Source organism: Caretta caretta, chromosome 12 (assembly GCF_965140235.1).
Source record: "Caretta caretta isolate rCarCar2 chromosome 12, rCarCar1.hap1, whole genome shotgun sequence".
Lineage (NCBI taxonomy): Eukaryota > Metazoa > Chordata > Testudines > Cheloniidae > Caretta > Caretta caretta.
Window position 1 is genome coordinate 13,354,991 of NC_134217.1, and position 23,548 is coordinate 13,378,538.

Here is a 23,548-nt window from a genome sequence, read left to right on the forward strand (position 1 = left end):
AAGTTAGAGAGACAGATCTGTAGTCTGGGAATTTTTCCAGATTTCTTTTTAAGGAAATGTAATGCTCAACACTGGCTGCCCTAAAAAAGATACTTTTGGTTTTCCACAATGCCATTAGCAGAACCGAATATGGGCTCTGAATACACACTTGGAAGTTGTACAGTGGTGCAGCTATGTCCTGGAGAGCTAGAAAAGCTGTCATACCATCTACTTTACGCATCCAACTTTCTGAACAACTATATTATATAATGCATCATTTTGCCACAATGTCCACATCTTGCTGCAGAATTGCACTCCAGGACCTAAATTTAAAAAAGTTTCTGCTCGCCAGGCATGTGAAAATAATCTCGAAAATGTAAATGTGTTGCAAATGGTATCGGTGAGATGTGTGAACTGCCTCATTCACCTCCGTACCTTGTTGACTCTGAAACCTAAAGACAGCAAAATCAGTATCAACATTAACTATTTCACTGCCTCTCGCTGTTGCAGAAGCAACGAGTTCACGTGCATAAACCACAATCGTAAACAGCCTCTCATGTCTCCCCAACAGCCAAAACTCCTTTGCTCAGTTTTCAAAACCTCCAACTTTCCCCAGTGTAATTTCTGTGTTGCAGCTCTGCAACGTCAGACTAAAAATACTCAGCAAGTTGATCAATGTGATACATTAAAAACCTCCACTGAATTTCCAGTCTGCCCCTCTCACGTGCCACAGAATCCAGGGATCCTGCTTCAGAAATTTGGCCCAGTTTGCAACAGATGGGGTTGAAATATTTCTTATGTATAAATTAATGAAGTAAAAAAATATTAACAGACCAAGCACAACACGCACTCACCCCAAAAAATAAGACTGCACTCAGCTGAGTGGGTGAATAGAATTTTGCAAGGCTCAATTAACATAGGTAGAGCTGGAAATATGTGACTTTTTTATCAGTGTCGCTTCAAAATAACTTTGTAAATCCTATTAAAACATAAAATAAACATGCATAGTATAGACAGTGCAATGCTATGTGCTGTGATATAGGAACAGCTGTTGAGCCTCCAGTCAGATAGCACATGGTTAAATTTAAGCAAAAGTCTTTTCAAAGACAGCAGGTATACAATGTTCTGTTGCCACAGAAATGTAAATGGATGGCAGAAACTCCCAAAACGCCAGAATTTGAAACTGTTAGGTGTCAAGGGAGAATATAGGGTATTAAGCAATTGCTGATAGGTCTAGTTCAGAAATGGACTTGCATTTAATTAAGAGAAATATGAAACATACAACATTGTGGAGTGCAGGGTATTTCTATTGTATGCCTCCATCTTTAAAACAAGTGTTTTGTCAATCGGACTGTTACAGGTATGGAATGCAAACCCTGTTCTGAGTCTACTGTACACCCCTGCCTTGATAATAATATTTCTCTGTCATAACCACATTACAGCTGCAAATGTCCATGCATACACATGAGACATTTGGACAAGTCAGCATTGGCTTGACTTAGCTATTCAGTATGTATGTAATTTTACTATATTGACAGGACTGTATGCTCCTGTGTTGGGTGATTATGTTTGTCTTTATCTTGTGTGCTTGCTTGTTTGTTTGCTTATTTAAGTGGTTGCCATGTATTAGCCATGACAAATAGCTTGGAAGGTGCCATGCTTTGGAGTATTTTCTCCTTGAGCAGCTTTTGGATCTCTCTGGCAATCCTTTATCTATTGCTTCCTCCATTTCTGCACCTTAGTCATGTCTCCATCATCTTGGGGTTTATTTTTCAGCGGATATGTGTGCATCACTCACATGAACACTATGCATTTGCCAGAGTCTTTGTGAATCTACTCTGGGGCTGTTTCAGAGCCAGGCTGCCGATAGGGCTGGCTGGTTTGTCCTCCTAAGTGCTACTTGCCTTTTAATTTGCTTATAATTAGCTCTTTGTGATGTGTTTTGAGAATGAGACTCTGAGCAAACCTCTCAGAGGATATCATATGGGAAAAGATCTTTTGCAAGGTTACTCCAAATGGCCATAGAGGTTGTTAACATAAATTTACACTGTGTCGTTAGGGACAGGCCTGCATGTTGTCTCTCTGAGCATAAGTTTTTTTTTAGAAAAGTTCCCGGCCTTTCTTAGTGAGGAAAAAAGTGTACATGATCTTTGTGATGCTGCATTCAGAGGGTGGGTTGTGGGGTTTTTTTGGTTGGTTTGGGGAGGAGGGGAAGGAGATTGACTTTAGTGATGACACTGAAGAAGCTACACAAATTATGTTTAACACACTGAAGCTTCATATGTATTCAGGAACCAACTGTGGTGTTAATATAGGGTTGTTTCCAAAGTCACTACACCGTGCATGTTTAGAACTCCAAATAGAAGCTATTCCCTCTGTTCAGCATGTGAAAGAAATGTGATAAATTAGAGAGATTATTTATATTCTGAGCAGGTAACATGAAGACAGCATACCTTTCTGTAGTTTCAGGAATACCTTTCAAAAAGTGGTTTGCAATTGATTTACATGGTAGGTTTGTGTTTACATTGGTAAGTCACGCGTATTCTGAAAGGAGCAAAAGCTGGGGCTTTTTGTATCTCTTGGTAAAGAAAAATCATGTATTATAATTAGCTTTGTATATATGGTATTATTTAGTTCAGAAGTCAATCTATCTGAAAATCATTGCACTTTCCAATCTATGTCAGTTTTTGACTTAACCTCCCAATAAAACCTATATACTAAATTGTTATTTAGATTTTATAAAACCTCTTTGGCTTTTCATTATGTGTGTACAGTACCTGGCACAATGGGGCCCTGATTAGGACAACCAGAAGGCTACCCCAATGAAAATAATGAATAAACACATAAAAGGAGAGATCAAAGTTAGCGGCAGAAAATGATTGGGATCCATGGTTAGATAGAGAGAGATGTTGAGGCACATCAGCAAGTGCATTCAGATCGTGAAATAGATGTAACCTTATGCTATGGAGAGCATCTCGGTTATGTTTCATATGTGTTCTTCACAGTCCTTACAAGGGATAGTTCCAGTGTAGGAACAAAAAACAGCCTTGCTCCAAGGGTATTGTATGTAAAGATTAACAGTGTCAAATGGTGACAGGACTATCGTAAATTCCTAGCACACACAACTAAGATGTTAAATCCTATCTCTATAACTTCTGTTCCTCTCAATGCGAAATTCAGAAGGTGTTGAATGGAAGTGATCACAGAAAGTAGTAGCTTGATTGATAAAGTCCCTATCTGGTCATTTACGATCTGGCTGAAGGAGAAGCAGCTTTTGCCAGACAGAAAAGCAATTAATCTGCAAACAAGCCGAGGAACAGCAGGGCTGTGCATTGGAGTCTCAGGCTGCTGGGAGCTCATGAGAGGAGATAAGACCGCAGCCTGCTATTTATTGTACATTTTAATTAAGTGCTTGTTAACGGCAGTTATCTTAACAGTCATAAAATTACTGTTGTAATGCATTTTGTTTGAGGAAAAAAATGGAGGGAGCCGAAGGACTTTATGAAAGCAGTCACAGATTGCTTTCACTTTAAATCAAAGAATAAATTCTGAAGAGGAGGGATGTTGCAATGATCTAAGCCGAGCCACTAATGGTTATTTAATGTGGCCATCAGTGTTTGTAAGTCCCTAGCATACGGAACGTACACAATAGCCTCCAAACCCTCTTTAACACTTATTTGAGATGACAGGAAAAATGAAACCGTTTGTGCTTTCAATGGAAAAGCAATCATTGGTACATTATATTCTACTTGCCCTATCATGCTAATGCATGGTAAAAATGTCACCAAATGTATTTAAGGACCTGATGGAGTGTTGCCGTTTGATTCCTGTTACTGGGCTGATTAATAAAAATCTTCAATTTGTATGTAAATGCAGTGGGGTTTCATATCATCCGCATACCTGCACCTGGAGAAAATAATAAACTGAAGTTTAATGCAGCAATTATAAGCATTTATGGAACTCTTTAAAGAGGCTGCTGCCTCCCCTGACCATCAAGATGAGATATTCACAGAGGAATATTACTGATGCTCAGACAAGCAGGGCTGCAGATGGTCCCCAGTGCAAATGCTGCCAATGCAGATTAACTCACTGACTCATACTCACTTTGGTACAACAATGTAAGCTACTTCTTATTAGACAAAAGTGTCATATTTTTCCCTCCATCTGAAATAAGATCAAATTGAACTGTACTTTGGAGTGGGGAGGGTGTGGTAATTAGCATTTCAAATGAGTTTTGTTTGCATCATTTACACTTTTCCTGACATCATTTAATTCCCCTATGTATATGTTCCCATGACAACATCATCACTATAGATAAAAATTGCATTGATACAACAGAAGCTTTTCAAGATACATGACAACAGCTGTTTGTTTGTTTGTTTAATCCCTCTAATGATGTTCAGCCTTTAACCAATGACCCCCCTAATGGTTGATCCTTAATAAAACAAAGTATATGGCTATTTGCATTTTCACAGCTGGATATTGGAAAGGATTGTGGTTTGGGTACTAATGGAATAATAAGTTCATGTATTGGATATGGCCATGTGGAAGAATACATTAGAGCACAGATAGCTATCCCTTTTGATGTATGCTCATGCACAGTCTCTGCCTACATAGCAATTCATGATTAAGTGCACACCTGACATAGATGTTCTTAGTTACTGTAAACATTTACAAAGCTATATTTTCACATTTCATTGTATGTGTACAAAGATGAGAAACAAACATATTAAACAGTTAACCTCGTGAGACCCAACATAGAATAATAATTTATCTTATCATTTCATCACTATATTCTTAGTAGAGTGTAATTCTTAACTAACACAAGGTTGGTGACAGGTTTTCCTTTACTGTAATGTTCCATAAAATGTAATATTTTTCATAGATGATCTCCACTAGATTCAACCAATGACTGTTAAAGACAAGTCAGGATTGCACTTCTTATACTTTGACAAGGATTTAACTTTCACCATCCACAGATCAGCTATTCTCTTTATATGAAATGGCTGATTTTACTTTGCTTCTCATGATCCAAAATCAAAACGTGCTCTTTATAAAACGGCTCAATTTTTTAAAACGTTGATGTAAAGGGTCTAGATTTTTTAAATCATCCTCTGATTTTGTGGGCATAACTAATTTCCGGTTTAAACAGCAGCATTTACACATCTATACCTCCATGATTTCACTCAAAAATCAGGCAGGTAGATGATGACATGCTAGTATTACCACCTGAAAAATTGGAGGCCAAATTGGAGGCCCCCCTTTATAAATGTATGGCCCAAACCTGCTCCTATTGAAATCAAAGGGAATTTTAACGGATTTCAGTGAGAGAAGGGGCAGCCCTTGGTCTCCTATGTGTATGTACATTTCAGTCATCTATCAGACACATACACATGCACCAGTCCAGATGCCTTTAAGAATCGCTCATCCTCGTGACCTATAAGTACACCAAGCACCAGATTTTTGCTCACTTTTGGACATGCTGTCTCAAAACGAAGTAATATCACAGTATCACCCATTCCATAATGGTAGCTTATTTGAAGTTCTTACTAAGAACCACCATCTATGTGCATAGTTTTGGATACACAGTACTTAAGATGGCAATAATTGTGGGAAAGAAAAACAACCCTACCTTAGACTGCTAAACCAAGCAGATCTCAGTTTGTTTGTTTTTTATTTGCCAGATATCAATTACTAGCTGGGTTTTGTTTGTCTTCCTAGACAGCAAGTACAGATTCAGAGCATCAGTGCCAACAAAACCTTGCATTACATAGCAATAGCTGTACTAACAAGATGAAGCTGTACGCCTGGAGAGCGCAAGGGATATATCTACCAATAAGTAGGCATGCCAGATTACAGGAGGAAACAACTGACCTGAAGGACTCATCCAAGGCTCATCCCTGATTTCTTGAGCAATGTCTCAATGATTATTTGGTTTTCAGCATAGATTCTACCTAAGCCAGTAAAATGCTGATATCCCTCCATTTCCCCTTCTGCTGCTGAACGTGATATGTGTAGATCCTAAAGTTTTCTTCAGTATGACAATACTGCCAGTTGCTGTTGTGATGGGTTCAGTCACAGAGACCCCCTTGGGACTGTCACCTGACATGCTGGAATTACCTCTGAGCCCGTTTTCCCTGCCAGCTTGGGACTTCCAGAACCCTGCCTTGTTGAGCCAGACACGCTACCTGCTGCAACACAGACTCAGATCTGGTCCACACCCCCAAAGCTGCAGGCTTTAACCAAAAACTGCTCAGCAGGTCACCTATCTCCAACACCCGGACACCCAGTTCCCAATGGGATCCAAACCCCAAATAAATTCGTTTTACTATGTATAAAGCTTATACAGGGTAAACTCATAAATTGTCCATGCTCTAGAACACTGATAGAGAGATATGCACAGCTGTTTGTTCCCCTGGGTATTAATCACTTAATCTGGGTAAATTAATAAACAAAGGTGATTTTATTAAGTATAAAAAGTAGGACTTAAGTAGTTTCAAGTAATAACAGACAGAACAAAGTAAGTCACCAAGCAAAATAAAGCAAAAATGTGCAAGTGTAAGCCTAATACATTAAGAAACTGATTACAGATAATATCTCACTCTCCGAGATGTTCCAATAAGCTTCTTTCACAGACTATACTCCTTCCTAGTCTGGGCCCAATCCTTTCACCTGGTACAGTCCTTCTTAGTTCCAGCAGACATCTCAGGTGGAAAGCAGGGATGTCCCTGGAAGCCCCTTCTGTCCTGCTTCACCCCTTTTTATAGCTTTGGCACAAGCCAGGAATCTTTCGTCTCTCCGAGTCCCCACCTCTCCTTCTAAATGGAAAAGTACCAGATTTAGGATGGATTCCAGTATCAGGTGACATGATCACATGTCCTGTGAGACCCCACCCTCCATTCTTCCTGGGCTGGCCCACATGTACAGAGGAAGGTTTGCAAGTAAACAGCCATTTACAACCAATTGTCCTAGTCAATGGGAGCCATCAAGATTCTAAGCCACCATTAATGGCCCACACTTTGCATAATTACAATAGGACCTCAGAGTTATACTTCATATTTTTAGCCTCAGATACAAGAATGATACATACATACAAATATATTCAGTAGGTTATAACCTTTGTTATGATCCCTTACAAGAGACCTTTTGCATAAAGCATATTCCAGTTACATCACATTCACACTCATAAGCATATTTCCATAAAACATATGAAGCACAACATCACAGCTGTTATTCCCAAGCACCAACCTGCCCCAACCCCCACCCCAAGACCAGTGAAACCAGCTCCGGAAGGATAGAGAGAAGAAAAGAAAAGAAGTTGCAGGCTTTCTGCTGCCAGTAGACACTGAATGAATAAGAGGGAGCAAGATGAGCTGCAGCAGCAAGGCCATGACTTCAGTGAGCTTTGTATCATGTCCCAAATCAGGATCAGAGACACCAGATTTTGACCAACTACAGGAGGTTATCCTTAGCACAGCTGTGCAGAGATCTGAAGGAAAGGTCACCAAGGCAGCCACTCCATGCCATCATACAGTCACCCTCAACCCAACGTCACGACAAGAAGGGTCCTGCTTTTGAGCAGGGGGTTGGACTAAATGACCTCCTGAGGTCCCTTCCAACCCTGATATTCTATGATTCTATGATATCCCTGTTGATGTTGCAGAGGCAATGAGCTATGGAAGCATAAAACATTATATTCTGCCTCGTGTGTCATCAACGGAATTGGCAGCTAAATTCAGATGATAAAATCTTTAGTGCCAGCAATAATGTAAGGAGCAGAAAGAACAGTAGTTTTCAGATCCCAGGCTGGATTGTGGTGACTGGAAAAACAAGTTTATTTTATCAACAGCGTCACTGCAGAATAAATATGGATTCCCACCATTACAAAAAAAAACTTTGGACTATGATCATGTTTGGGAGTTCAGATTTAAACCTGCTGAAGTCAAGACATTATGTTTCTAATATTCCTGCACCTTCACTGGGAACAATGGCCAGTGGATGCACATAGTTGCAGAACATAACAGTCATGCCAGGGAATTGTACTCTACACTGTGTGGGAGATGTCAGCCTCTGTGACTCTGACTGTCCTCTTTGGACTAGAATTGCACCAGTTCCAGTGTGATGGGGATATCCTCAACAATATTTGCTCTCTTGTGCCTATGAAGAATTGAAGGCTAGAGGGATTTTTTTTATTATAATATGCTAGGTGTGGTTGACCAAAAAAGAAAAGTCAGAAGAGGTTATTTATTCCAATGGCATTTTTGTCCTCAAACTCTGCCCCCGCCCCATCAGAAGTGTGAATCCAGTCATGTGATTTCAAACACGTCATTTTGAAGAGTGGGAGAAAGGAACTTAAAACTGTAAAACTCTGGCTCCTCAGAAGAGTGAATTCAAAATGGCAGCCAGGGACCACTCCCTCTGTGATAGCTATTTAACCTTTGAAAGTGCCACATTTTTTCCTTGGGATTATATCTTTGAGCATGAGACATAGTCATATAGGGGTTTTCAAGAAGAAAATCAAGTTCTTCATTCTTTAAACTCTCACATTATCATATGGCTATATTGATGCCAAATTAGCCTTTATGCCTTACCGTATACAGCTGACCTGGACTAAATTAAACTTATTACCAATTATGTCATTTTCATTTATGTAAAAGAGAAATAACATTTGCACACGGTGCTGGCATAAGAATTCTGCCCCAGGTACACATGTAGCTACGATTTATAAAAACTCTGTGCTAATTATTTGTGACCCGTATAGTGTACACCATTATATAATTGAGGATAACAAAGCTTTACCAAATACCTGTGAATATTGCTTTGAAGACCAAAACTGTGCCATGAGGCTACTTTCATCTCGTTCATGTCCCATCCCCAACTTATAGAAATGACTTTGTCAGAAGTAATGAATAATGGTAAGTATCTAGGTGTCATTTTCAATCACAACCTCACCATTGAAAACCATCTACCAGTCGTGGTTAATAGTTTTGCAATTTGCATAAGCTGCACCCATATTTATCTCACAACAACCAGGCATAACCTCATAACTACAAGACTTGAGTTTTACAGTTCTCTCCGAGCAAGGCTTGCAGAAGTCTCTCTCTGTCACATTCAGCTTTGGAGTCCAGAAGCATATTTTCTCCCTTGTCATTGTAATCATATCTTACGGGAGGCAGCATAACCTCATTGTCAGAGTCGGAGTTCTATGTTCTAGTTTTGGTTCTGGTGCTGGCTTGGCGTGTGATCTTGAGAGAGCTACTTGATCGATCTGCGCTTCTGTTTCTCCATCTGTAAAATAGAGAGAATTATACTTCTCATACCTACTTTCTAGGGCTGTTCAGAGTTGTAATCAATTCATGTTTATAAATGTTTTGAGATCTTCAGGCAGACAGCACTATAGAAATAGTCGGTGCTTTCGTTATTACATCTACCCTTCATTCTTTCAATTGGCTGCTTATAAAACGATTGCTTAACATGCAAGTTGGCTGTGCTGATTTCTAAAGCCCTTTATCATGGTGTAGGCCATCACTATAGCTACCTCCTCATTTAGTTTCTTCCTGACTCATTTACTGTCTGACTCCAATCACCTTTCAGGAATCTCACCGCCAAGTCTTAGGCAAGCAGACGACTGTGCTTTTGGAATCGAGGGCAATGGCTCCTGCACTGTGGCTTTGTTTACTACTGCCACTGCTGTCCTGTGAAACCCTTCCTGGTGGTTTGGAGAGAGCTGGAGGATCACGTTGTGCTGGTCTCCTCATTACCAGCTGCTAAATTACACTAAACATACACACATCCTTTCCTAATATGACTTTTGCAAGTAAGCAATCACTGTTGTGGCTAGAGAGAGATGTAATTCAGCCCATTTATACCAATATAACTGCATCCACATTGGCGAGGTAATGATACTGGTTTAGTTTAAATTGTGCAGCTTTTTTGTTTAGACAAGGCTTCCATACTGCCTAATTTTCTTTCAGGGGAAGGTGCTTTTGTGTTTTGAATGTTTTTATATGTCACTTCCTTGTTGAAGGATAGCACTCTGAATGACTTGAAGGCAGGGAGTGGGTGCTTTAAATTATCCCAAGTCTTATTTTAGCTTAAATGACCAATATAAGAGTGAAATAGCCTTTTAAAAAAAAGTAATTAGAAATGGTTGCTAACCTTGCCATAAAGCTTTCTTTTACCATTGTGACCTTAATGAGAATGTTTCCCTTGAGACTTGTGGAGAGTTTTATGAGAAAACAGCAACAGTAGAAGAGTGAGAAACCTCCATGGCAACATTTAAAAAAAATCAATAAAAATCAACAAAAATATAAAAGATCTTCCAGGAGAAAAAAATCCCACTTTTAAGATGCCACATTCTAATATCTTTGAATGTTTATTTAATTTAGTTAAAGGTCCTTTTTTAGCTGCTTCTTAGTGAAGTTGGCAGGGGTGGGGGGGCAGAACAGGACTCTTTATGCAGGATAATTCTTGGTTCAACTTCTCTTACGTGTTATATTCTTGGAAGAACAGCAGCTATCACTTTTATGGGGGGGAATAAGCATCTCACGTTGATTTTAAAAAACTGCACTAAAGCCCCAGTTCATCTAGCTGTTAAAGTACATGCCTAGCTTTAAGCAGGTGAGTATGCCCCTTGACATCACTAACTTAAATGGGACAACTTGTGTGCTTAAAAGTTAAGCACAAGCTTAGGTATATTTCTGAATCAGGGCCTAAAATATTGTAACATCGGGGATGTCCAAAGGAATGAGGTGAGACATACTGTGAACCTTTAACTAAGCCAGAGCCCTAGAGCTGGTGGCAGGCAGTCCCAGCCATCAAAAGAACACTTGAGTGAAAACTTGACCTCATGGAAGTTAATGGGAGTTTAGGATTTCACACTTTGGGCAAGACCTCACTGTAAGGGACTGCGGAAGACTCTGTTACGGCCTAGCTAGGGAAAAACCGCTGTCTCGCGCCGACAGTCATTGTAGGACACAGAGAACCGGTTGTAACCAGCCCTTGGCCGGTTTCAACCGCCACATATGGCCCTTTGCCAGTTAGAGAAAAACCCCTTAGGAAAGTACTTGATTATATGTTCATGATATGTTAATGTGTAGTGCTTTTTTACTGCTTGTTGTCCGCCCCTTCGTCGGACTCCGTCCCAGGCATAGCTCCGGTGTGCTGGGTTCCCCGCCTCCGTGACAGCAACGCTTGGAGTCCCTGTTGTGGGTGTGTCACTTACCTTCATTAAAGCCAATAACTCTCTACTTTGCTGCATGTAAGCCTCATTCTTCCGGAGCATTCCTGCTAGGCCTTTTAGTGCCCAGAACACTCACTGAAGAAAAACAAAATACAAAAGGGGGAGTGCTCTAACTCAGGTTAAAATTCCAGTGAAGACAAAGCAGTTGTATTTTTAACAAAGTTAGCAGGTTGAACTAAATACAGTAGGGGGAGGCTATCCGTTAGCTCAGGTTAAAATTACAACTGCCTTATCTTCCCTAGGATTTTCACTTGACTTAGTTAACTCGAGTTAAGACACCACCTCCCCCTTGTTTTTGTTGGGTTTTTTTTGCAATGAAGCCATGCCCTCATTTTAAATTCCCATTCCCCGAGTCTCTCTAACTCAAACCATAGTCTAGGCCACCCAGTTGGTGGAGGAAGAGAAGTCCATTACAATAGGATCATAAACACACAATGGCAAGGACATTCTGGGGTTTGGGGTTGTTGTTCTGTTTTGTTTTTGTTTTAACCATTGGTTTCAATCTAAAAATGTAGAAAGCACCTAAGTGTGTTAAGAGCAAAAGTCCCATTGACTGGAGCACCGAAGCTACTTAGATACTCTAGATAATTCCACCCATAAGCAGCAGGTAATGTATTGATTTACAGGCAAGTTACTGGTTTTGTGGTAAGTAATATCTGTAGTGGTTTTTACATGAACTGTCACTGATCATCCTTGAGTTAGAGGGATTGACCCTCCACTAGTGAACTCAATGAGAGTTTTGCCATAGAATTCAGTGAACACAGGATCAGCCACATAATTTAGGGCTAAGATAAAATATTTTATTAGAAAAGTTCACTATTTTTTTTTAAGTTTTGTTCCAGGCCATGTTGCAGCCTCAGCACTATGAAATGGCAGATATTGCACTGATCCATCCAACACGTTGATATTTTGAGTATTTCCATATTAAAACTGCTCTTTATCAGAACTAAATTTTGAAATTTGTAATGTTAAAATTATAGAGAAGTTTTTATTGTTGGGTTTTGTTTGTTTATTATTTATATACTTTATTTTGCTCAGAAGTAAAACCATGTTCCACTGGAAAGGAGGGAAATTCTCAACATTTCACAGATTTGGGGGTCAAACTGGATCAGTTTCACAAAAAAATGAAAACAAATGTCAAAATTTTCAAATTTTGCTGCAGTTTCACAGAGCCCTGGTTACAGTCTCATTTTAGGAGTAAGTAAAGCAAATAAACTGTATTGGTCAAGACGTAACATGTGGAAAGAGGGGCCTTTCCACGTACCAAGCATTTGGTAAAGGTGAAGGTAATGGGAGATTCCTCAAAGCTGCCTTTTGTGGAAGCATAACATGGATATTTTAAAAAGACTAATTGTATCTTAGGCCATGTCTACACTACCCGCCGGATCGACGGGTAGTGATCGATCTATCGGGGATCGATTTATCGCATCTAGTGTAGACGCGATAAATCGATCCCTGATCACTCTGCCATCGACTCCGGAACTCCATCACGGTGAGAGGTGGAAGCGGAGTTGACGGGGGAGCGGCGGTCGTCGATCCCGTGCTGCAAGGACGTGAAGTAAGTGATTCTAAGTCGATCTAAGATACGTCGACTTCAGCTACGCTATTCTCGTAGCTGAAGTTGCGAATCTTAGATCAATCCCCACCCCACCTCCAGTGTAGACCAGGCCCCAGACATTCTTTGGTACCAAAACTTACTGTCTGTTTTTCTATTTTTAAAATGTGGGGAATAATCTAGTTACAGGGGTTCCTACGTCTTTGGACATCTTTGTTTCAAGGTGTGAGATTCCATTTGCCTGGAAATTCTGTGTTCTAATTGCGTTGTCATTCTCATCTTACTCCATCATTCCCAGGTATTTCTGCACATGTAAGATTTCCCACCAAACATAGATCTATGATCGAGGACCCCAGGTAGAATGTTTGTCTTTTGGTTGGTTTTAATTAGATCTTGCTGGGGAAATTATATTTTTTCCTGCAAAATTTTTGATGAACATTACTTGTTTTCATTTCCATCTACATTTTCCTGCTTTCCATTAAAAAACTGATTTCAGTTTCCAGTTTTTCTGAAGACCCAAACATTTTAGATGAAAATTCCATTTTATTTTGCAAAACTTTCCATTTTGTTAAAAAGCAGTTTTCCACCAACAAAACATTTCCACAGAAACTTTTCAATCAGCTCTAGTTTTAATACATTCAGGGGGAGTAGAAAGGGAGGAGGAAAATGTATAGTCCTTCAGTGATTGATTCATTTATTTATTACATGATTCCAATTTACTTGAGTCTGATAGCATCGCTAATGCGCTGCACCAAAAGCCATTTTGAAAAATTAACTATTACATATCCTCAGCAGCACATTTCCAAACTTGGAAAACTCAGCAAATTTGAATACTTATTTCAAAATAACAAGGCATTACATAACTCCTTGTAAAAAACAATTAATTAAATTAGTCTCTTGCACTTGTGAGCAGGCAGACTGGCAGCATTAGAAAGTGAATCTATGCAGAGACCAGCAACAACATGAACAATGGCAATGCAAGCTTTCCCATAATTATGTTTCATTCTCAACTCTGTTCTGGAGAGATACACTTCAAAGAGGTGGGGGCAAGGTAGTTCTTACCTGTGCTTATGTCCTCCCTGCCATGTAAGCCAATGAAAGTGCATATTGCGATGATTTTTCCCCAGTGATCTTGACCCCTGGACTGAGACCATCATCTTGTTTTATGTTCTCTGCCATACAGCCGTTACATAGTGCCATGCCAAAACTAGCTGCCAAAACTAGATTCAAATGAACTAATGCAAGAGTTTATATCCAGAACTGAGATCTGGCCCTAAACTGTAGTTTGGTAAGTGTAGCAAATGTTAAGGGCTAAAGGTTGTAAGAAGAAAGCGTCAGAAACCCTGAAAGTTTTACAATTTTCTATAGCCCTTGCATCAGGTGTGACAACACAGGCAAATGTTCAGTTGAATGAAAAGACCTGTAGTATAAAATCCCAACATTTGGGAATTATAGTGCACCTGCTGGCAAACCCTTAAATAATATGCACAGTATTTAATATAAAATATTTAACTAAACCTTTGCAGCAAAGTAGTTTCTGTACATGTACAGAAAGGCACTTTTCAAGGTTTAATATAATGACCAACATTTATCCAAAGATGCCAAAGTGCTCCCCAGGCACTAGGAACGTATATAAACATGGATCATTTCACCAACCACAAATGCCAGCAGCTCCGGGGCAAGGACAGGAGACATTTAACAGGCCACAGCAATATTACATACCAGTTTAGGGCAGAAAATGAAAATACAGGGAAAATTTTAAGCAGCCAGAATGTAAAACTAATTACTCAGTAAGACTTTGGCCAGCACACCATAGTTAATATCCCTACTCTTGCAAAAAGTGCCAGCACAAATGGCCACAACCTTGATTTAACATATCATCGAAAAGATGGCATCTTCTCCCTATAGTGCCCCCTACCGCTAGGCTCTAGCATTGATTCACCACTGACTCAGGGGGAAAAGTACTCCCACCAATTACCATCGAGTGGTTTTAATTCAGCACTTCAGTTTTCCTTGGAGGTTTCTTATCCAAACATTAACCCTACGCATAACCAATCTCAGCTGTTTCAATAGTCTTACAAAAAAAAGTCAACCAGTTGCAGTCAAACTACTTGGCAGGTTTAACTTTTTAAACCAAAGTAATTTATAAATTATGGAAGTGGAATATTTATTTATGTGGAGGATTTTTGTGGGTTGTTTTGTTTTGTTTTGTTTTGTTTTTGGAAGAAGGGGTTGGATTGTTTTCATAGAGTAATGGTTACCGTAAAATCTGTGGATGCCCAGGTCTAATATATACATTTCAGTTTCAGTGGTAGAGCATCAGAGCACTTTTGGTTAAGAAAAATGTAAGTTCAGTAGTAGTTTATGGATATTTTAATTATAACTCTGTATATAGCTATGTGAAGTTTAAATGGTTTGGGTTTTAGTTTTTTTAGTTTAAAAATTTGTATAATTTAAATGAAAACAATAGAGTATTCTCTGTGCAATTAGAAGGGGAAAGAAACACAGTATGAACTGATTAGAGAACTCTAAGGAACTGTTCAGTGGCCTACCAAAATCACCCGCATTTGCTTACCAAAGGTATTCAACATTTGAAGTGAGAGTCTGTGCTCGACCTTATGGCTGTCTTCCACAGTACCTGTGCCAGGGAATTCTCCCCTGGCCAGAAATGGGACCTTTAGGCCCCTTTATGCCATTCTGGCCCTTTTGCCCAGTGTAAATGGTAAGGATGTCACCCCTGGAATTTGAGGCTGAGAGCACTGTAAGATGAAATACTTGGCTATAACTGGGATTCAGCCATACGTAGCAACTGGTGTAATTGGCAAACCCTCCAGAGTAGACCAAAAAACGACATGATTTTCATCCGCTGAGCTTATCCCTGCTTGAATCCTACTTCACAGGAATGTTCAGAGACTAATTTTACGATTGTGAAGTGCTTTGAGATCCTAATAGCAGGCACTACAGAAATGGAAAGTATTTATTATTATACCATATTTAGAAAATAACTGTATGCTACACTATCTCCATACAATATACATTTATCCTCCAAATACTTGACTCCATCGATTTATATGTAGACTAACCTAGTTTATTCTCTGAATATCTGTGTGTTTCCCTCACCCAACTGAATTCCAGTGCATTTGATAGTGCTTGGATCTCCTCTAATTATAGAGACTATAAAAGTGCAAAGTGGAGGGGAGAAATGGATGAAAAGAAGAGAAGTTAGAGAGATGAATGTGAAAGGAGAAGATAAGAAGGAAAATATCTGATTGCGCAATTCCAGCAATTTTTCCCTGGGTATCAGCTAGTTTGCTAATTTTCTTCTAACTCTATGCCAGTAGGATAAACAGATAATAGTACATGCAATGAATCAAAGAATGTAGAATAAATTCATTGTGAGTACTATGCAAGCCTATTCTAACATATTTCACAACAAAGCTAGTAGAGAATATTAAAAGGCCTCTTAGGAAGTATGATTTTGGGTGTCCTGAAAATATGAATTTTATTTGGATATATAAGACAGGAGTGAAGACTGGGCTATTTAACAGCATAAAATATTAGGAGAGATGGATGAAAAAAACTGAAATTGAAGATTGCCTTTTTTGTTTCTTTCAAAAATATTCATCCCATTTTTCAACCTCTATAGAACTGCCTGAAATATGTCTACTTTCAAAAATGTTCAGCTGAAGAGCACACACTTTTGGTGACATTTTTTAGCCAACTCTAATGATAAGGTTCCACTGAAGCATGTTCTTTTTGGTGGAAGGGGGACAGTTTTATACAGCTATCTAAACATCTGGGGCCAGATTCTCTCCCTTCCTGAATGAATAACCTCAGGAGTGGGCTTTTTGTGTGGAAATCTCCTCAAAGATCTCATCATGAAAATTCCCCTATAGCATGGGGAGCAGCATTTGTGCTCCACTTCTATGGAAATGCTGCCCCCAAATCTGGCAGCTCCTTCTGAATCCTCAGTAGTTCAGGGTCATCTATGCAGAGGCCTTGAACTCCCACAGCAGGTTGGACTCCCTTCTAGCCATGGTTTCCATTGGGATGCTGGGTTCTTGGAAAAGGTAACACAGCCTGGGACTGTATTAATTTTTCATTGTAACTTCTTCAGGGCCAGAGTGTGTCTCTTCACTCAGAGCCCACCCCAGCACCACCCTCTTGTCCCTACAAACCCTGAATCTCCTGGAAACTTCTCCGCAAGGTACATGTAGAAAGCTGATGACAGGAGCAGGGTCAAGAGAGAAGCACTCAAAGCCATTTTCTGTGTGCAGAAACTGAGAATCTTGTGTAAATGCACAGATCTCAGGGGCATGAACTGGCTCCTGGAGATGATAGGCTTCTTATACGGAAAAGTGTTGTCATAATCCCTCTTGTCAGGAAATATTCAATTTTCCTTTGCTTTGTTAGGGGGAAAATATTAAATTACACAGTTTAGCAGGTCAACGTCAAAACTTATGATGGAAAAAAATCTTTCTAAGAGAGTCTCTTAAAACCTGTATAATCAGGTTGGTAATGCTGCCCACGGGGAAAACCATTAGCACAAATCTTGAACACATTTTGAAAGCTAAACTGACATGGATGGGGAAGGGGGTGGAGTTTCCCTAGCTGTCCATTATATATTATTACAGGAGTCCAAGCAGACCAAATGATTTGAAAAGCCTCAGTACAGTGACTTCCTCCAAGACATTACTGAACTTTGTCTGTGAATGTTAATGCAGCTGTAGGTCTGATTTTTATGAAGATGATGAAAAATAATTTCGCCCTCTTAGCACCTACATCAAAACATTGACTACTGTTTTTAAGGATTAAAACTTTCCTCCTAATGAACTTCAACACTCACAAATTTTATGCATTCTCTTTTTAGAGGATTCTTGCTTCCTTCCTATTTGCTAACACAATGGGGACAGCTTTGTTATCATTAATCATCTTTAGAGCCCTCCGGATTCTGGGAGTTATAACGGTGCTGCAACCACATTTAAAAACACACACAGCCCCAAAGTTCACTCTTGCAGATTTTCATTAGCAGATGGATTTATGAGTTAAGGGACATGTTTAATGATTCATCTAAAGCCAAAGGAGCTAAATCTGTGATAATTATCACCAGAATCAATATTTTCAAATCAAGGGTTTGGGGATATTCTTTAACAAAAAAAAAAAAAAAAAAATCCATGTTATTTCTTGAAGCAGGGCTGTAATTCAAATTAAAAAACAATGATGTATTTTTCCTTCTAAAACCAAATATCATCTTGCACTGTGCAAAGCATCCAAAAGATTTTAGAACAGATTACTCATTATGTTAATAGACAGAGATTTATATAACAAATGCTTTCAAAGCTGTGATTGTCTGTTAAAATAGAACATTTGCATGCAAACTAAGCACCTTAAATAACAAGTACCCTATGAGCTGAGCAGCATTTATTTAACTAATTTACCTTGTCAGTCTCCTAACTAATGGCCCCATAAAAGCGGCATGTGTTGTAATTTCTGGAGACTTTGAAGGAAAAAGGATATCCTGCACAAATTAAAGAAAAGCAACATGGCTGAGAAAACATTTGTAAATAAGTCATTGACATTGTGATTGGATCTGTCTCTTTAATCTAAATGTCATGTTTTTCGTTCATTCTGTTGCATAAAACTAGTTCATTTTTAAACAAAACACAGGAAGAAAAAAAATAAGAGCAAATATAATGGGCCTGAATTTAAAAAGCAGGCTCTATTTCTGCAGGTGCAATAATTGCTCCACCAATTTCATAGCTACTATTAATAATTAATATAGTGTTACCATTTATACATCCAATTACCAACTTGCAGATGCAAAAAATAGAGGTTGGGTTGAGACTTGTAAAAACTATTTAAAAATAGGTATGATAATTTTGGTACCTCACCCCCAAATGATCTGCTAACACAATTCTGAAGTTTAAAAATAAACCAACAGCTATTAATTTAGGGCCCAATTTTAACATCTCTGGAGCCTCAGACAGTGTGCAATTGCACATCTTAAGTTGGTCATGAAGTAGCATGAGCATACTGGGTATCTGTGTAAGCAGATGTCACGTTAAATGTCCTGCTGACCATGTCAAGCTGCAGAATGGGTGTTTTCATGTGTAATTGCAGTAACTGTACAGGCAAAGTAGGTCCATACCATTAATTGTAGGTGCACAGCCCTTAGCTTCTGAGGTTTTGATAATCAGGCTAATTTATTCTAACTCTGTATTATTACTAAAAAAATAGACAGTGCCATGCATTTACATACTGTACTACAGACTAAAGCATGTTCTCTGCCCCCAAAGAACTTACAAGCTAAGAAAAACTGAGAAGAGAGAACAAGCTGGTAAAGAGTCCAAGGAAAGCATGACATAAGGGTGAAACAAAGAAGCAGAAGGAAATGATGGGAGTAGTGAAGCCAAAGGATTAGGGAGAGCATAGTGAGAACAAGACGCAACAACAAGGAATTAGAGCAGCATGTCATGGGGCACAAGGGAGGAAAAATGGACCAGTGGTTAGGGTGATGGTCTGGAACTTGGGAGACCTGTGCGGCCTGCGCCATATCACCCCATGCCTCAGTTCTCCAACTGTAAAATGGGAATAGCAGCCCTTCCCTACCTCACAGGAGTGCATTAAAGTCTGTGGGAGGCCCGTGTGCTGTGGTAATGAGGGGGCCCTCTAAGTACCTATGATAAATAGATTAGATACACCTAGTAGGTGAGAAGGGGCTTGAATACAATGCAGGAAGAAAGAGGGTTCTAAATGAGTACCAAATGACCTGACCCTGTCAGCTAACTGCTGTTCTGTCCTACAAAACACCACCTCAGTCTGCAGTCCGCTCTGTGAGGCACAGCATACGTCATGCAATGCAGCATGCTTTAGAGGTCAGCTCAATTTCTTTGGGTTTTGGATTAGGCCTTGTTTGAGATAGGCGCTCTCATACAGATGGGTGTCTTTCCCTCTGGCATTTTTCAGGGCCTTGTGTCTGCAGTGACAGAGCCTTCACTGTGTTGGCTGCCATGTTACAAACTTGCTCCCTTAATGCTTTTCTCCCATCCTTCCTCAGTTTTTAAAGGATGTTGCTGTTGCCATTTTTATATATATTTCCATGTTTGTCCTCACATATGCTCCCTCTCTTTACATTGATGTAACTTTCTTTAGGCTCATGAGCATTTTGGTTTTTTGGTTTTGTTTTTTTACTATGTTTTATTTGATATTTTCCCCCCGGAAGCGTGCAGCACCACAAACAGTTCAGAGGGCAGCACAGCACTTTTTAAATAAAAGTCCCACGAGCTGCTGAGAATGACTATGTTAGCTGGCAGCATCTGGACAGAGTGTCACAGTGAAGATTTTACTTTTACAAGACAGGGATAAGAACACAGATGGCACAAGCTGGCATGAAACCTGCAAAAAGCTTCCCCACCACCCCTGTTCATTGAATACCATGGTAAGCCAATGAGTGGGAGGAAAGTTAAAGCTTACACATATCCCAGCATGCCAACCCATGCCCTACTGAGATACTTGACTGTCTAGTGCTTCTAAGCAGCTGGAAAAAGTCAAACTGTCATCACTGAATAAAATGGGATTTTACAGAAGGCATCAGACATGTTGTCAAAATTCTAGACTTCATTCCACAAAGTGGAAATACAAACAGTTGGCAATTTTGTTTGAAAACTGAGATTTTCTCCATGTGTTTTTGTCACTCTCTGCTTTGTTGCTGTTTATTTATGGCTGCGTGTCTCAAATAAATAGAGTATTGAATTGCTTTGTTTCTACTGGAAATCCTAAGGGCTATATTCCTGCTAGATGTGTTGGAAACGTGCGGATGTCCGCATGTTGCCTTTTCAGCAAATTTCTATCCTGGGCCCCAGTCCACTTGGGCAGCTTTATGCAGGTGAGAAATCACCACTGGTGGTCATAAAAAAAATAAATAAATAAAACATCCACATTCGCACTTCCACCAGAGTTAGTGAAGCTGTACAAGCGCTAGATGTACAGCGGGAGAATTTCTGAAAATCCTCAGTGTGGGCTCAGTCCTAGTTAGTAGCAAGCGGGAATAAAACTCAGGAGTCCAGACTCCCATTTCTGTCACTCTAACACCTCCAGACAAAACTAATTCAAATGTAAACTGCACCAATTTGCCAAAATAAATCTTATAGTGCTTCTATGGGGATGTAAGTAGAATTTACAACTGACTGTTGAATCAATCAGTATATAGATCAAGCTAGGAAGAGTAATTTTCAAGTCCTTCTTTTGTCTTCCTGTGAGGGAGACCCATAAATGGACTAGAACACTCTTCTGCTGCCCTAAGTCATGAGCCCTGATTCTGCAAACACTTAGTCACACTTAGCTTTATGCACAGAATAGTCCCGCTGGACCTATGTACCTTTGCTGTCAGGGCCAGCCCCAGGTGTTTTGCCAACCAAGGCAGAAAATGTTTTCAGTGTACCCTCACTCCCCAAAAGATGTGGAGGGGTGGGGGGGGGGCAAGCTGTCAAGTAAAACAAAAAAAAAGGGTGGGGGGGATGTGGCATTCTCAAATGTTGGCCATACTGATCGCCTACACCTAAGGCCAGCCCTGTTTGCTGCCCATGCTGTTAATGTGGTGATAATGCCATCAGTTGACTGGAGCTGATCAATATGATCCTGGTCTCCATGGGTATGTCTACACCGCAGTAAGAGACCAGTGGCATGGCAGCACCTGGCCCAGGTCAGCTGATTTGGGTTCGTGGGGCTCAGGATTAAAAATTGCAGGGTAGACGTTTAGTCTCAGGCTGTGGCCCAGTCCCTGAGACCCCTTGATGGCAGGCCCAAACATCTACACTGCAATTTTTAGCCCCGTTGCCCGAGCACCACTCTGAGACTTGGTGCCATGGATTTTTAATTGCAGTGCAGATGTACCTTTAGGAACAGCTGGAGTTCCATGCCCTTTCCCCAGCTAAGTAAGTGGCAATTTCTGTCATAAAAAACACTTTGGGACAGGTAACAAAGTCCTGTTATATCAAGATACTGTAATGACCTTTTGGGTTTGCAGTCAAACATGGCTCTAAAGGTTCTCTGACTCTTTGCCATCACTCCGAGATCTTTCTCTCTTGTCCTGTATTCTCTAGGACAAACCCATTTCCTCTGACAATTTTAAACTTCAAAACTCAATGATTTCAAACTTTTCCAAGTTGAAACTCATGTGCGAGTGACCTGCCTCACACCTAATCTATCTAGATTTCTCCAGATGTGATTCCTCTCCCAAGACTCCACCCGCTCAACAGTCAGAGAGGAAGTCTGGTCTTACAGGCAAGGCATTTTTCCAGGAGCAAGGAGATCTGGGTTCCATTCCTGCCCTGCTACAGACTTCCTTGGGCCAAGTCATTTAATCTTCCTTTCCTCAGCTTCCCATCTGTAAATATGGTGGGAATCATACTTCCTTCTCCCACCCATTGTGTGCCCTGTCTATTTAGATTGTAAGTTCTTTGAAACAAAGATTGTCTCTTAATACATATGTATACACTGCCTAGCACAATGAGGGCTCAAACTAGTTTGGGGTCACCCAGGGCTATAGTAATACAAAAATTAATTAGTAACTGTTCTGCAAATCCTGCCTGAGCTAACATCCAAAAGCAATTCCCACTTCTTTTGTTAATTGCACTGATTATTAGCTCTTTGCAGCAAAAACTGTTTTATGTGCATTTCTTACTATTGTAAAATACCCTGTATATGTATGGTCCAATAGCAATGAATATTAATACTAGTAAATCATTTAAAGGTCCACCAGTTTGGTAGTCTCCATTGCCATATTTGTGGTACCATCCTCCAGAATACATAGATAATTATTATTCTTAACAGTAGGCTTGGCACATGCATAAGACAGACAGTGTCAGAAAGATGGTCATGATGGGGGACACAGAGAAGGGAGATCGGTGATATGTACATTGTGAAAAGTATCAGACCCAATACCAGTCCCTGTGGTGCTTCCTTACACCACTACCCTCCTCTTCCCTAAGCCATAACCTCATAGCATGGCACTTTGTTCCTGTTCATCTAACCAGTTCCTTATCCTTTACATGGAAATGGTTCCTCGCTCCTGCACCAGGCTTACTAGATATATGCATTTGCCTGTTGCATGGTTCTATGCCAGGGCCATTTTGAAATCCTTGTAGACTGAATCTTGTGGCAACTGCATGATACAAAATGAAAATCAAATATTTTTACTGATTAGATCGTCAAGTGTCTCATGTTATCACAGTCTAACTTTCCCTTTCTATGTCTCTTTTACACATCTGAACTTCCAGTCTCTATGGGAACATCATACATCCCCTGGAAAATATTGGCCCAGTTGCAGGCTTATTTGTTGGCAGTGGGAAGAGAGTGGGTCTGATCCCCTTTTCACCTTATCACTTCCTGTTTACTGCTACATAAACTGGATGAAACACCTTCAGGTTGAGCTATTTCTCTATTCTCCCACTTAAATGATATTGTACCAGAGTTAATAAGGGGCCAGGAAAGGATGGTGTAGCTGCCCCGGAAGAGTTACCCACACTTAAGGAAATATATTTTAACAGACTTGGCTCAGCAGCATGGCAGCATATTGAGTTCACCCTAAGAGACCTGAATTTGGCACAAACTTAGATCTCTGAGCTCTCTGCTGACATTTGCTCAGGGAGGTCATGGAGATAATAAAGTTATCCCTCAATAAACTGGGCCAACTGGCTAAAGGGTGCAACAGAGCAACAAATCCAACCAGTGGAGTCATGGAGACAAATCCAACCAGTGGAGTCATGGAGACA

At 40.0% G+C, this 23,548-nt stretch overlaps 1 long non-coding RNA gene across 3 annotated transcripts in view; it reads right to left on the reverse strand.

Annotated features, from left to right (window-relative positions):
• Positions 1 to 6,419: 6,419 nt before the first annotated feature.
• Positions 6,420 to 23,548, reverse strand: part of LOC125620683 (uncharacterized) — a 36,261-nt gene continuing 19,132 nt past the window's right edge. For 2 of the 3 annotated variants that reach the window (XR_007352285.1, XR_007352286.1), the window contains one exon: positions 6,420 to 9,267. This is a non-coding gene — a long non-coding RNA (uncharacterized LOC125620683). Of the gene's footprint in view, positions 9,268 to 11,203; positions 11,297 to 23,548 lie in introns of all 3 variants that reach the window. The other variant, XR_012664554.1, reaches the window with a different exon arrangement.